Source organism: Mus caroli, chromosome 2 (genome assembly GCF_900094665.2).
Source record: "Mus caroli chromosome 2, CAROLI_EIJ_v1.1, whole genome shotgun sequence".
Lineage (NCBI taxonomy): Eukaryota > Metazoa > Chordata > Mammalia > Rodentia > Muridae > Mus > Mus caroli.
In genome coordinates this window covers 583,262-597,636 of record NC_034571.1, presented here as the reverse complement: position 1 = coordinate 597,636, position 14,375 = coordinate 583,262, and the positions used below count along the sequence as shown (strand labels likewise).

The 14,375-nt window shown below is 44.4% G+C and overlaps 1 protein-coding gene across 3 annotated transcripts in view; it reads right to left on the bottom strand.

The window, feature by feature from the left end:
* Fam107b (family with sequence similarity 107 member B) overlaps positions 1 to 14,375 on the bottom strand; it is a 209,233-nt gene that overhangs the window by 61,704 nt on the left and 133,154 nt on the right. The window contains exon 1 of one of the 3 annotated variants that reach the window (XM_021155779.2): positions 13,143 to 13,213. The exons of 1 other annotated variant lie outside the window; for it this stretch is intronic. The gene's annotated coding sequence lies outside the window, so the exon portion shown is untranslated. Of the gene's footprint in view, positions 1 to 4,408; positions 4,582 to 13,142; positions 13,214 to 14,375 lie in introns of those variants that run through there. One more of the 3 variants, XM_021155781.1, reaches the window with a different exon arrangement.

Sequence of the window (14,375 nt, the reverse complement as noted above, 5' to 3'; positions counted from 1 at the left end):
TGCTGGCAAGCCGTTCTCAGGTTCTCATGTTTGTGAAGGAAATGCTTTACCAACTGAGCCATCTCTCAGCGCCCTATCATGACAAACTTTTAAGTGCACTTTTACAAGGCCACAGAAACTGACAGGAAAGCATCAACAACTTGATGATTGGCCAAGTCTTAGGGACCATGCCTTGGAATGCCACTACCTCAGGATGGTCTTTACCTGCCGAATCATAGGAGGTCAGAATTACCAAATTCACGTTAGCCTCACATATGAGAAAAGGTCACAGGGGCTATGTGACTTACTTAGAGGTCATCAAACCGTAAGCTGTATTCTCTCCTGTTAGAGAGAAGTCTTAATAACTCATTCTTAGGAAGCTTACAGAGGCCCTGCAAATTCCCTAACTAAAGCTTTCTGTGTCTTATGACCAACAAAGGCTTAATCAACAGCAGCCCAAGGAGGGGGGCTGAGGAGGGCCTCCTTAACCCGTGCAGCATGCTCTATTGCTGCTCCATGCCTGTGCAGTGTGGAGTATTACTGTCATCAATGCCAGTGCACATGTCCTTTGTGACCTCACATAAGTCACACACACACACACACACACACACACACACACACACACGCATGCACTCACTCACACACCACTACATACGGCAGGCCAACCACAGGGCCAGCTGTACAGCTGCTCGTCCGTTGCCTGATACTCCACTTTGAGTGACATCTTTGGTAGAACTGTCCGGCTTTCCTCTGCTTTAAATACACCCCTATCCCCTCTTCCTTCCTGTATTCCAGCTGAGTTTGGGAATACTCTCAAGCCAGTATCTATTTTCCCACAAGCTCCTCTAGCTGACTCTTCATCTGTAATAGAATTTCCAGAAATGGAGGGAAACACAGCTGTAGTCTGCTGATCTCTGTGTGATACCAGGATTCATTTCTCAGACTCTCTAAGTCAGGACACCACATCACTACAATTGACTCCCTGATGGCCCTACTGACCCCTTCAGTGGGAACAATAAAGCTGCACTAGAAACTGTCCCAATATCCCAGCCAAATTCTAGATAAAACACAGCAGTCTACCTCATCAGTTAGTTCAACTAGCCCCAGCCAGCCCTGGGCAACTCATGTTCCCAGTCCCAAGTATCTGCCTTACAGGATTAGGAATGTATTCCCCATGTTTCCTTGTGGTTTCTCTCATTCTTCCTAAAGCAGCTTAAATCAAACAGTGCTAATTCCTATTCACAGCTCTGAAAGTCTCAGCTATTAAATAACGTGGGGGTCAATTTGTACAATTCTTAAAATATCATCCTCACATACTCTGCCACAAGGGCCAAGTTCATCTTGTTAACTACAACAAACTCAGTGCCTGGCCTCCCCCAGCAACCTCAGAAACAGCCCCCATTGATTTACGATGTCCAAAGATAACCCAAGTCAGTTTCCCAAATAAATGTATTCTTTCAGGGGTGAGGCGCCAATGGTTAAAAGCATCCATCCCTTTAAGTGCACTCAGTAAGTACTCACTGTGAGGAAAAGTTCAGATGTAAAAGGCCCAGCACTTCTCCACAGAAAGGAAAAGAGAAAATAAGAGATTGCTTCAAACAGGAAAAGGAAAAGATTAGACCAGGGAAGACACAAGGCTATGAGAAGTTCCCATGGGACCATGCCAAGGTTGGGCGTAGCTATAGATACATACATAGATCTTCACTCTACAGTAACTTTCCCAGTATGGAACCAGTGAGCCCCAAAGCTGGCCAGTTTCTCTCCCCAGTACTTCTAGACTCACCAAGGTATATATGGACTTCCACAAACATCTTAAAATCCATATCTCACTGAACCAAACTCCCAAGTCTGAGTTCTCAAACCACTCCTGCACAGCGTGTTCTAGAGGGAAGGGGCTTTTAGACATCAATAACCCCAACTAAGCCACAGTATTCCAGTCTGTGTCCCCCTTTCAGTGGAAGAAAAAGTTTTCTATCCCTCAGTATCACAGAAGAAACAAAACAAAAATAAAAAATGAAAAATCCTTCTTCATTTGCTTGCAGCATTTTAAACAAAACTCGGAGCAATTAGTCAATTAGTAACAGCACCTGTCTTCCTTCTGGTCAAGAGCTCGATTTCTCTGAGTGTCTCTCTAGAGTACAAGTCTTTTATCTACTTCAGGAGTGGGCTCTCCAGCAACCAGCTCTAGCCCTACATGGGACTCCTAAACTCTGACCTGAGGCCCAAGCCGCCTGTACTGCTCACACAGTACAAAGCCCTCAGAGGGGTAGGAAATGAGACTGGGCACACGGCTGTTTCCTCCTGGACCTTCCATCCCACTCGATGCTGTTAGGAAGTACATGACTAGAAAAGCAACAGAGATCACTATGGAGGGCAAAATATCCTGCCCACCACCTAGGGGACAACCCTGCAACTACTCCAAGTGTGCATGCAAATTAAGGAACCCAAAGCAGATGAAAAACTGCAAATGGGACCTGACAGCACACTGTCCCAACCTCCTCCTATGGTGTCTCCTGCTTCAGAAACGACTGCAGAATACTGCATCATCTCCTGAGCACCCTGCCTCTAAAGGGCTGTCTCAAAGGCTTCTTTCTGCTTTGCATACTAAAGAACTCAAAGACCAAAATTTTTACAAGGGGAAAATATAAGTAATGACAAAGATGTCCGCTGGCCAAGTACGTAGCTGAATGGCCTTTTAGACACTTGAAGCTCTTCACTGTAATGAAAACATATTTTACTCTCTCAACACAAACTGTCTGAGATGTGCGTGGGACACATGGAAAACACGGCTAGTCTTTCTACAGGCAGCTCTTTCCATCCTGGATTTTTCAGGACTCTCAGAACTTTTCACAGTAAAAACATTTATTTACCTTTTAAACAGTCCCGAGCTACTCCTGATATATATCTATGTCCATATATGGATATATGTGTGTATACACATATATAGATATAGATACATACACATAGGCATATATATATATATACATCATAAAGTCTTTTGTGTTATCTCCAGTGAAGTGCAAAGCACATTACTTTCCCTTCATCTTCCCGCCTCTCCCTTCTGAATAAATAGTTACTGGCAAAGCTCTGAGAAAATATATTCCAAAACAAGTTGTTGGTCTAGTCCTCTGTGAAAGCAGTAAAAGGAACATTGCAAGGTTATCATTATTAAATGTCATGCTTTAGACAAGTATAAAGGTTAGGAATTAACAATGTGTTCATTTAGTCTCTCTCTCTCTCTCTCTCTCTCACACACACACACACACACACATACACACACACACACAAACTTCCCTGCCACCAATAAAGCAAATCCACCTTCATCCTCAGGGTATGTGTGGGTGGTGGCCACATGAGTGACCTATCTTCTGGTTTTTAATTTATCACAAATATATATGATTATTAATTCAAAGTGTAAAGCCTGAAACTCCAAACACTAAGGAACCGTCCCTAGACAGGCATCTCTGACAGGATTTAGAGCAACTTTAACATGTCCAAATGCTAGTGAGGTAGCATGCCTAGAGAAAGCGTACCTGTTAGCAGGGAGGCTCAAATTCAGAAAGTCAAGCCCAGCATGCCTCCTTCTGTTCTCCTGTTGGCGCCTCCAGTATCACCCCCCCCCCCATTCTGACTAAGTAACCTCACTTAGCAGTCCTGGACAAAAATCTGAGAAGGGACTGGGATGGCTGGTGTGTGCACTTCATCCTCTCAACAGGAACTCTGTACATTTCAAAGAGAGCTGGGGACGCTTCACTTCCAGCACACATGTCAAAACTTGACTCATACACCAGATTACCTCCCAGTCATCCAGAAATGTTTCAGGAGGCAATCACTGAGCCCCCCAAAAATGTGGGGACTTCTGCGCAGACATCATCCAAACCTCCTGGCTTGACCAGACTCCAAGAGGCACAGCAGAGTCCAACACAGAAAAGTTACTTGCAGACAGGAAACAGTGTCACTACCACCTTTCAAAGCAGCACGACCCCGCCTTTGTCTGCCCGGTAGGAGCCGGCTTCGGGACGCTGACCCCGTCCTGCTGCCAGGGCAGGCAAGGCGGGCATCTGGCCCGGGGCAGCGCAGCCGCTGCAGCCTGGGTCCCAAGGTCTGGGTCTGCAGGGCCGAGGATGCAACAATGAACCAACCAAGCAGCAGCCTGGATTCCCCCCTCTCCAGGGGGCCCCTCCGCCCCGGCGCCCCTCGATCCGGGCCGCCGCCCGGGCCCTGCACCCTCGACCTCCCCAAGCAGCGCAGGGCCACCAGGCTCCCCGCTGCTCGCCTACGCTCGAGGGACCGCATACCCCAGCCCGCCCTGCAGGCCAACGACAGGGTCCCCCGGGCCGGGGTCAGACACCCGTCGCTTTCTCCCGGCGGGCGACCGCCTTGCAAGCCCCTCGTCTTTGTGTGAGAAGTAAGTGTGGGGCCAGCCTACCTCGCACAAAGGCGCGCTGCTCCCTGGCGCGCTCCGCTGCTGGCGTTGGTACCAGGCACCTTAGCCACCGAGGTGGCGAGAGGGCGGTTCCGACAGCGGTTGCAACGCCGGAGTAAGAAGCCCGTCCGGCTCGGGGCGGCTCTCGCACCCGGCGGCCTCGCGCGTCAGAATTAAGTGGCGGGGCGGGCCGGGGGCGGGGCGGGGCCGCTGAGTCATCACTAAGTCACGCCCAACTCCTAGGCCACGCCCCGAGCGGCCGACCACGCCCCCCGAGCTTTAAGCCTTGCTTTGCCCTGGTGGACTCAGATGAGAGCTCTGGATCCTTGGTCATGTGGCAGGGGCCTCTGTTATGCGGGTTTACTTTCCTTTGCTTGGGGACCCAGAAAAGGACCAGGAAGGTGGAAGGAAAAGTTGTCACCTGTCTAATGGAAGGTGTCAGCTGCAAGTTCACTGGGCCCACAATTTAAAATTCATTATGCATCTGCTTGTGCGTTTATCTCTCATCTTTCTGTCTCTCCTTGGTATATGTGTTTCTCTCTGTTCCTCTCATGCTCTGTCTCTCTGTTTGTCCTTCTCTTGCTCTCTCTGTTTCTCTTTCTGTTTGTCCTTCCTGTCTCTCTGTGTCTTATATCTTTCTGTATGTATCTGTAGCTCTCTTACTGTGTGTCTATGTCTCTATGTTACTGTGTATCTCTTATTGTCCCTCTGTGTTCTCTCTCCTTTTTGTTCTCCCCCACCCCTTTCTCTTCAGTCTGTTGAAACCCTGCCAAATATTTTTTGGAAAAAATCAAAAAAGGAGTTTGTTATAATTACGTAAAGTCAGTCAACTGAAGGCTCAGAACCCACTGACCTGGGTTCTGCCCTGGGTTTTCCTCTCCACCCTCATCAAAGGGCAGATGGAGAATTTAGATCAAGGAAGGACTGATCTGATCTTTAAAAAAAAAAAAATCTAATTTCATTCTCTAGCTCTCCTGAATTGTTTCCCTGCCCTACCCAAAATTCCAAGGGTGCCATTTACATGAATCACGAGTTCAAAAACAGGCCCTGTCTCAGGGTGAGAACAAGGCCAGCAGGTTGATGGATTCCATACCAAAGCCTTTTCATTTCCTTGGCAGCAGATGACTAAGGATTTATTTATTAGGAAACTTTTCTGACTCAAAGAGCTTAGGTCATATTTGCAGAGGGGGAAAAATGCTGTCAGTGGATTTCAATGAGCAAATTACCTATTCCAAATGTTTCTGTCTTACGGAGTGCCCTTAGCTAGCTCCTGGGCATCCTCCCAATCCAGGAGCAATAGACGCACTCACCCCAGGATTTACATTACTTCACATTAGTCTAAAATACAGCACGTAATAGTGATAACTTTGCAATATTCCTTTGCCGCTTTCTCATAGAGGTAAGCCAACAATAATTTCCTCAGAGCCTTCCCAGTCCCAGGGGCTCTCTGCTGGGCTTGACTGCAGTCTTCTGCCATTCACCCCAATGCATGGAGTTTCCTCTCTCCCTGATGGCTCCCTAGTCTCCAAGCAGAGGGATCCTGCCTAGACTCCTCCCCCTACCTACCCACACTGAACTCCTACGTTCTGAATAGGATGAGCAGCTATCCCCTCCCCATCTCCTGTAGTGCCTGCCACACTTGCCTCTGGGCTCTGTGGCCACAGTATGGTGATGGTGTTCTAACTGGTCCTAGCCACCATGTGTCAGGGTCCCAACTGCTTTCTGGGTGAACTTTCCAATCAAAACTGATGAGCCGCCACTGTTGCAGGAGCAGGTGCTGCTGCTGCTACAATATCTATTGTTTTAGCTATTTTTCCTGCCATTTTGACAAAACACCTGATAGAAACAGGGGAAGGAGGGTTTACTTGTGTCCTTCCCGGTGGCTGGTGTATCCAATGGTGACTTTACAAATGAGTGTCCAGGAGCAGACAAGAGTGAGAGTAGAATAAACTGCCAGTTATCATCTTCAAAAGCCCACTGCTAGCAATCTACACCCTGAAAATACCTTAGCCCCCAAAGCACCACCCCTGGCTGTAGAACACACACTGAAAGCATGAACCTCTTAGGAGCATTATAGATCCAATGTCTAATGTGTAACAGGTTCCCAATTCCTGCAACACGGTGAAGTTCAAGCTGCTTAGTGCAGTCCTCCAAAGGAAAGTACCCTTCCCTGAAACCACCTTGACCATGGTCCCATGCTCTTCCTCTACCCCTAAGCACCTGGGGCTCTGCTCAGCCACTGTGCTGCTGCTCTGTGACCATTGACAGTGGGATTCTGCCTCGGCCTGGAATACTTCTAACCACTCCCAGCATCCAAAAGCCTCGCTGAGTCTAAGGCTCCTCTGAAAAGCCTTCCCTGACCTGCTCTAACTGAATGGGTTCATTCTTCACATCTGTACTGAGCACAGCATTGTTAATGTGCACTCCCTGAGAGCATTTTGCACCTGACATATAAACTTATCTATACATCCTTGGGCTTAATTTAGCATGTGCCATATAAGAAGTGCTAGGGCCTAGATTGTATACTCTCCTTGGTATACAAATTGAAATCCTGACTACCCCTATCCCAATAGAGCAGTTTGCCAATAGTCCCTAGACAGAGGTAATTTCAGTAAATGGGATCATAAGTTTATTATTAGTGACTCACTCTGTTGCTGAAGCAGGATACCTGGAAGGAGCAATTTCAGGAAGAATGTATTCATTTTTGACACATAGTTCAAGGGGACATAAATACCACTATAGGAAAGGCACGTAACAGGGGTGTGAGGTGGCTGTTCACACTGTGCCAACCATCCAGAAGCAGAGAGAGATGAACGCTGGTACTCAGCTCTTCCTCCCTTTAATGTGGTCCCAGACCACAGCCTACGGAACAGCATCAGCCACATTTCAGGTGGGGCTTCTCGCTCAATTAACCTAACCTTTATAACATCCTCACAGATGTACCTCAAGGCTTGTCTCTGGTGACTCTAGACCCTGTCAAGCTTACAGCCACTATTAACCATCAAGACAATCTTATAGGAAGGAAAGTGACAAGCTCCCTTCTCCTCCCAATCTCTCTCTCTCTCTCTCTCTCTCTCTCTCTCTCTCTCTCTCTCTCTCACACACACACACACACACACACACACACACACACACGGATACACGGACAAACGACACACAGACACAAGGACACACAGACACAAGGACACAAAGAGAAGGCAGCCATCCAGAAACCAGAGGCCTTACCAGAAAACGATCTTTCTGGCTTCTTGACTCTTACATTCCAGCCCCCACAACTGCATCAAAATAAAGTAAAGGGCCTTATATTCATATACCTCTCAGTCTGTGGTATTCTTGTGTGGCTGCCTGATCAAATGACATAAGAAGCATTCTTTGGACTCTCACTTTGGTAAGACACTATCCTACCAGTGCACCTGACTTGTCCCTCCAAAACAAACTGGACCAACTTCCATGATGCCAAGCCATTGGGTAGACTGCCTGAACATGATAAGTGAACATATGGTCTTTCCCTTCCCTGCCCTCTCAGAGAAATGGAAACATATGGTTTGTTTGGCCATCTGAGATAAAAATGCCTTCAAAGCCTACCCTGTGGTATTGGGTACACATTTTCTTTAACCCCAAAACAAATAAGAATGAGAGAAAATATTTACTTTGATTTCTTTTTTAAATTCAATTGACAGCAGACAACAGCCTTGTATGAAATCCACTTTAGGAATCTAAATGCCTCACAACCCTGGAGGAACCACAGGGTTCTGATCCAGGTAAGCTCAAGTAAACTAATTTAATTTGGTTATCCCTAGAGCCATTGTGGGCAGACCATGGAAATAGGGCTTTAAAGTTAGAATCATTTATGTTCACAGCTTCATAACATCCATCACAGTGCCGGCACCACAGTTAGTGGTGATCAGTGCTTGTTGCCCAGGTGAACCTGGAACTTCTGAGAACAGCTGGACATCCTAGAGTACCCACTCCATGGGGGGCCTTGGTAGACTGGCTATCACCAGATGAAGCACAAAAGGAAAACTCCTTTACAGGATGTTCTGAGTCACCTAACCCACCTTGATGACAGATCCTATCATCTCCCATTACTGGAAAACGTATGGAGTCACCTGCAACTTAGCACTCATCCATAAGGTCACTTGTGAACGTGGCATTAGTCTTGTGCACTCACTGTGATATGAGGGAGGAACCTCAAATTGATTCCCAAAGAAAACTAAAGAAAGATAAAAATAAGCATTTGGGCATGTGGGGGCATAAAGTAAAGCAAAATCAATTTGGATTAAGACATACTGGGTTTTGTCCGTTTTTTTTTTGTTTTTGTTTTTGTTTTTGTCATTTTCATTATGCATCATCTTAAAGCCCATACTTTGTATCCTAACCATCATGTGAGGGGGCTCTGAAGAAACAAGCATAATTGTGCCCTAAAAGAAGTTAACCCTTGCATATGTAGAAATCTTTACTATGTCTCATGTGAGTCAATAATTCACTCAAAAAAAAAAAAAAACCAAATACAGTTTTCATTTTGAAATCCTATGTGGAAGCCATGACTTTTACCCATATCATATTTTCTAATGTCTACATTCATTACTTAATGCATTATACCAATTATGTCAAACCTTGGGTCTTAACATAAAGATGAGTAATTTGCTCACAGTGCTGTGACAACATAGACACGGCTCAGCTGTGATGTCTCCATCCTGTTCCGTGTAGCCTCTGTTTGGCTCTGTCATTGGAGGGCAGCCAGGGATTGGCTTGCCCTGAGTAGCCTTGAAGGCCAGAAGCTGACTAACACTGTCAGCTTGGTCACTAACCCTGTTTACTAGGTCCTCAGCATGGTCATCTAACTCATCACTAGTGGCAGAGTCTTTCTTCCCATACTACTTTGGAATATACATTGCAATCCCAAGCTCTTCTCTAGCTATAGATGCCTTTGTGTAGTAATCAGATGGAGGCAATTCCTCAACTGAGGACCAATCTTCCCAAATGACTCTAGTTTATGTCAACTTGACAAAAACTAATCAACAGGACAATGGAGGGGAATAGTCTCCAGAGATGTATTCTAATTAATAAATAGCCCAAAATCATTGTATATTAAACCCACAAGATAGGTTTGGTAGGTCTGATAATTTATTGTTGGCCTTATGTCCTAAACTGATAGACCAACAAAAATATTAAATTTCTATATATTTGTCTCTTCTTTAATAACAGTGAGAAAGGAGCTAAAGAAGAAAGGCTTTAGAGAAGACATAAGATTGATTAGGTTGTAAGCCAGTAGGTATCTAAAGTTCATTCTATGGCATATTAAATACCAAAATTGTGGGGCTGGAGAGATGGCTCCGTGGTTAAGAATGTCAACTGCTCTTCTGAAGGTCCTGAGTTCAAATCCCAGCAACCACATGGTGGCTAACAACCATCCGTAATGAGATCTGACATCCTCTTCTGGTGCATCTGAAGACAGCTACAGTGTACTTAGATATAATAATAATTTTTTTTAAAAAAATACCAAAATTTTAAAGCAAAGTACTGGAGACTAAGTGGTTTAGAATACCACTCATATATCCCTCAGCTCAGATCCACCCTAACTAGTTTCTCTGAAGAAAAAAAATCACAAAGAAAATTCAAGATATTGACAGGGTTTATGGTCACTCTCCCACACCCACCCTGTCATGGAGCCTAAGGTCTTCTTCTAAGCTCATTTGGATCGACGGCAGAATTTTCTGCCTGTGCTTGCAGCACTAAAGTTCGTGGGGGTTTTGCCGGTTGTCAATCAGAGCCATTCAAAGCTCCTCGGATCTTCCCACCTGCTTCAGTGCATGGCCCTTTCCACCAGTAAGCTAGTAGTGACTTGCCAAATTCTGCAGCATTTCTAATCAATGACTTCCATTTTAGCCTCTAGTGAAAGGCCAGATCATCTCCGTGTCTTACAACCAATCAATATGAGGCCTTCCCTGAAACTTCAAAATTCCATCACAAGATGAAATGGTTTGAAAATGATTTGAGCTGTATCTTCCCAAAAAGCTAATGTGTTGGAAGTGTGGCAGTGGGAGGCTGAGGACCACTAAGAGATGGAGCCTCATGGGAGGTCAGTAAGTCATTGGGAGCCTGCCTTCAGAAGAGATTCTGTGAGGCCAGCCTCTCTGACTTCCTGTTTCAAGATGTGATCTCTTCCTCCCACACATAGCCCAGGTTTTGATGACGTTTAGTTAGCATCAGCTCTGACAGAAATCAAACTGAGCCCAATTGATCCTGCACTTTTAGCTGATAAACCCCTGAAGTAAATAAAACTTGTTTGTTTGTTTGTTTGTTTGTTTTCATAAAATTATCCTGTTTTAGATATTCCATTATGGTAATGCAAAACTGACTAATACACAACAGGGCATAGTTTATGGTAGAAGAAATTGAGAAAGATATGGGTGCTCTATAGGTCAGCAATTTTTGAGTATACTTTAGAATTCCATCCATACAATTATGCACGTGGGTAGACGGGTACAGAGGCAGAAAGACAGTCTCTATAGAATTTCTATAACTTGGATCAGCAAGTTAGGTCGGTTGATAAAGGTGTTTAATGCCAAGCCCAACAACCTGAGTTTGATCCTTAGAACCCAAATGGTGGAAAGGAAGAAAGAAGCGCCTCCTACATGTCGCCCTTTGACCGCCACAGGCACCGAAAAATAAATGACATCACGTGTTCTGCTTTAAGTAAAGACCTCAAGGTCAAGTAGAAGAAAGGAGCCCTGGGGATGTATCCTGCAAAGAGTTCAGCAGTTACTCAGGTAGACCAGAAATCCAAGGACTCAGAATGCTTGTGATGGTGATAATTGGTTAGATATATTTCTATTCAGTCACCCAGATTCCACAGTTGGGCATGTAGTAGTGTTCACTGAGCCCTGGTGACCCCAATACAGAAAAATGGGAAAAGAAAAACAAAGTTAAGAATATGTCACCCTAATTTTATCGCTTAAATAGCAGAGTGACGTGAATACAGTATGTTCTGCTTATTTTGATTGCCTGTTTGACACAGTTATTATATAACCGTAACCCAATAGTCTATCACCCTGGGACTTCATTTATAGAACTCACTTGTGGAATATTTTGGGAAACGTTCTGTGGCTTGTTATGCAAAGACAGTGGACCCATGCCTTCTAAAGGGGGGGATTTTCTAGGTTAGATTAATTGAGGTGGGAGGATCCATTCTAGATGTGGGTGAGGAAGAAGAAGTAAACCAGCCGAACAGTGACACTGATTGCTCTCTGATTCCTGACTGTGGATGCACGAGCTGCCCCAAGCTCCTGCTGCGTGCTTTCCTCATCATCATGGGTGGTTTGATCCGACTGTGAGGCAACATAAGCCCTTCCTTATTTGAATTGCTTTTGTTGGATACTTTGTCACAACAAGAAAACAAGTAACTAATTCAGAAGGGATGAAATGGCATATATGAGTTGGCTTATATCCTATACACCAAATGAGCACTTCTGAGCAAAGGAATAGAAATATTCCATTAAATATGCTAGTAGTATATTAACAAAATATGCTAATGGTTAATGATAACAAAAATAAATATTCTCCCAGTAGAACTCACCCACTACAGAGCACTTCACAAACTTCCTGCCTGAGCTACAGCCCATAAACTGAAAATGTCATGGTTTTTAGAGAGCTGAAGAACTAATTTCAAAAAATTTACTCTACGTATTTCTTAAAGCATTTTATTTCCTTCTTAGAAGACATATGTTCTATACTGTTTGGAGTTTTAAAAGCAAGGGTCTCTGTAAAATCCTGGTTCTGATTTGTAGCTATCACAAAGAATCAAGAGAAACAGCTGTTAGCCATATAAACAATTGCCAAACGGTGCCAAGATCTGAGTTTCACATCTTTTTTCTTTACATGAATCTAAAACCAGAAAAGGAGGATTTCCTGAGGTCTTCCTGTGTGTTTAAAATGAATCATCTATTTAAGAAAGAGAGAGAGAGAGAGAGAGAGAGAGAGAGAGAGAGAGAAAGGAGGAAGGAAGGAAGGAAGGAAGGAAGAGAGACAGAGAGAGAACGAAAAAAAGAAAGAAAAAGAAAGAAAGAAAGAAAGAAAGAAAGAAAGAAAGAAAGAAAGAAAGAAAGAAAGAAAGAAAGAAAGAAAGAAAGAAAGAAAGGGAAGGAAGAAAGAAAGAAAGGGAAGGAAGAAAGGAAGAAAGGTGGGGGCGGTGCTCAACTGCTTATCCTGTAAAAACATTAAGAGAGCTAACAATAGAGATTAACAGATGATTGAGCTGTTTCTCCATCTGAACAGTGACGTTCATCCCTCTGTAATTCTTGTTTCACAGGACTAGCTCAGAGGACATTCATACCACAGTCTACTGAGGAGTTTCTATGATCTGTTCCAGTTTGTTTTTTCTTCCTCTTGACATTTGTTGTAAAAAACATTTCCATCAGCAGGAATATCCCTCAGAATGTCTGGATAGGTAATAACTAGTTCATTGCCATCTTTATTCATCTACCTTGGGTTTGTATAATCAAGCAAGTCCATGGAGTGAGGAAATGGATGTTAGACCAGGACTAGGGAGCTGAGTTCAGGCAGGAGCTATGGGCCCAGCCATTAGGAGTGCTTGCTCACTTAGTTCCCAGCACTCACACGGCTGCCTGTAACTCCAGCTCCAGGGGATCGAACTCCCTCTCCTAGTTTCCAACAGTACCTACACACACAAGGTTCACACACATACACGTGAATATAAATAAATAAACAAACCTACAGAGATTTGTTTTTTCTGGTTTCAGCTCTGCCACCAGGTGACTGGCATTTAACTCGCTGTGACCTTCATTCTCCTCTGGACCCAATAAGTGACTCTTCATATGAACAAAACGTTCCACAGTAGTAGTGTTGCCAACAGACTTGGTTGGGGAGCAAAGCTGTTTGATCTACTTGAAGTTTACTAGCAAAGTCCAAACTTCAGAGAATGTGAAATCTTGCCAGAGAAGGTTTTCTTATTAACTCTGCTTAGAGAAGCATGTCTCCCACATTTAAACTGCTAGTGATTACTGGATTTTTAAAGTCCTTTCCCACTGATAACATTCTTCTGTTTGCTCTAACCAACTATAATATGAAACAGAGCTCTAGCTAATGTCTGCATTCACTGGATCGTGCTTGGAGGAACACAAATTAGAAGGAACGATAAGGGCCAGAGTCTAATCCAGGGTCACTCATGCAGGTTCATCCCAGACATTTGCCATCAGTGCTCAGGACATGCTGCCTTGTCCTCAGCTTGCAGCCTGTCCCAGGACCTCCCTCTTCTAAACAAACAGCTGAAAGTCATTGCAGGCCACAGGGATGCACACACCTGCTTTACTCAGCTCGAGTTTCCTCACAACTGGAGAAGCCATTTGTTATCAACACCATTCATATACAAGTTCATGTAAGGAAGAAACAGTAAGCTATTATAGGCAGTGTCTCTTTCTGTAAGAGATCTAGAGACTTGATAAATTTCTGTCCAAAATAATGAGAGACAGAGAAGCAGAGACAAAAAAATCCACATCAAGGGAACAAGCTTTTAAAAAGAAACAGAAATGAAAAGGAAGGAAACAGCTACAGATACTCAAAGGCAGAAAAAAGAACACAGAAAAACTACGACTCACTTGGTCTTGACATGAAGGAGAGAAATAGAACTCGGCTGCACATGCCCAGGGTGAAACAGGAAACCTGGAGACTTCTATAAACTTTCAATAAATGAGTCAGCAATTAGAGTTCACTCACAGAACCAGAAGAATGTAGAGCTGTGAAAAACAACTTCTGCTGTTGTGGTTGGTGTTTGGTTTGATTGTCCGGTTGCTTGGTTGTTGTTGGTTGGTTGGTTGTTGTTGTTGTTGTTGTTGTTGAGACAGGGTTTCTCTTCATAGCCCTGGCTGTCCTGGAACTTGTTCAATAGACCAGGCTGGCCTGCAACTCACAAAGATCTGCCTGCCTCTGCCTCCCAAGTGCTGGGATCAAA